The following is a 1352-nucleotide window of genomic DNA, read 5'->3' on the forward strand; positions in this document are numbered from 1 at the left end:
TCTTTCCTTCTCTTTTACATGTTGCATCTGCATACTTTCCTTCATTTCATTTTATTTTTATTCATATTTTTATCTCCTTTTCTACTTTCCTATTTCACCATTGGTGTTACGTGTTCTTATTCAACTGTCGCATCTTTTCTTACATTATTTTGGTACTTCTTGACTTGTTTGCTATTTAGTTGACATGCCCTGTGCTTCAATTGTTTTTCTCATTTACATGTTGTAGCTACCATGTAGTTGAGAACCTTATTATTTGGCACTAGCCCACATATTTTTTATTTCTTTTCATATCGTTGCTTGTGGGTTCTTTCCCTTCCTTTTTTCTCTTCTTTAAGGATGGCCACCAAGAGGGAAAAGGAAAAGTTTCAAACTGGAGCAATAAACAAGTCTGCTACACAATCTTTAGAGATAGGCACCAGTTGGAGCAACCCGCCCACTTGCGCATCTCAGCACGCACCAAAGATGGTGCAATCTTTAAGTGTGGGGAGGTCGATACCGACTTCCGCAGGTTAGTTAGTTCCTTCTCAACACCAATGTAGGATTTTCTTTGTTAGTCCATTATTGCATTTGCATATTTGTTTATTTTTGTGCATATTCTACCACTGCTTGGTTGAAATGATGAATTCTTGTTCAAGAAACTTTTTATAGCATTTCACTAACTTGAATTAAAACTTTTGTTAAACTTGTTTGAAGAAATTTTATTTTTGAACATGGTTTAGAGCTCGAACACATAAAACCAGTGAGATTTTGAGTCTAATTGATTGGTTGCATTTCATCAACCAATATTTTGTTTTGGTGTGTGTTGTTCTCTCTACAATTGTGATATATATCTTGCTTAATTCTATATTTCCATGGTTTGATGTATGCATGCATTTATGTGATTGATGCCTTTGTTTCTCTGAGCTTACATACCCATATGGCCTTACCCTTTCATTATCCCTTTCAAACCAATCTTGAGCCTATTTTACCCCATTTATTCCTTACTTTACCACATCACTAACTCTAAGCGAAAAATAATAATGTCCCTAATTTGAATCTTTGGTTAGCTTAGACTAGTGAGAGTGCTCACGAATTAAGTGTGAGAAATTTGGGTTTGGAAACATTTGGTTTGAGAATTGGGTGTTGTGTAGTCTTGAGAGAATATGAACAAGAATGTTAAGCACATATTTATGCACGCAATACTTTAATCATATGCACTAAGAAAAACATTAGAAAAGAAAAGAGAAATGAAAAAAAAAATATGAGAAAAAAAAAGAAAAAAAGAGCAAATAATAAAAAGGGGTCAAAATGCCCCAAGTTAAGTAATAATATCAATGCATATGAGTTGAACTTAAATTTGGGATGCTTGAATA

This window comes from Arachis stenosperma, chromosome 9 (assembly GCF_014773155.1).
Source record: "Arachis stenosperma cultivar V10309 chromosome 9, arast.V10309.gnm1.PFL2, whole genome shotgun sequence".
NCBI lineage: Eukaryota > Viridiplantae > Streptophyta > Magnoliopsida > Fabales > Fabaceae > Arachis > Arachis stenosperma.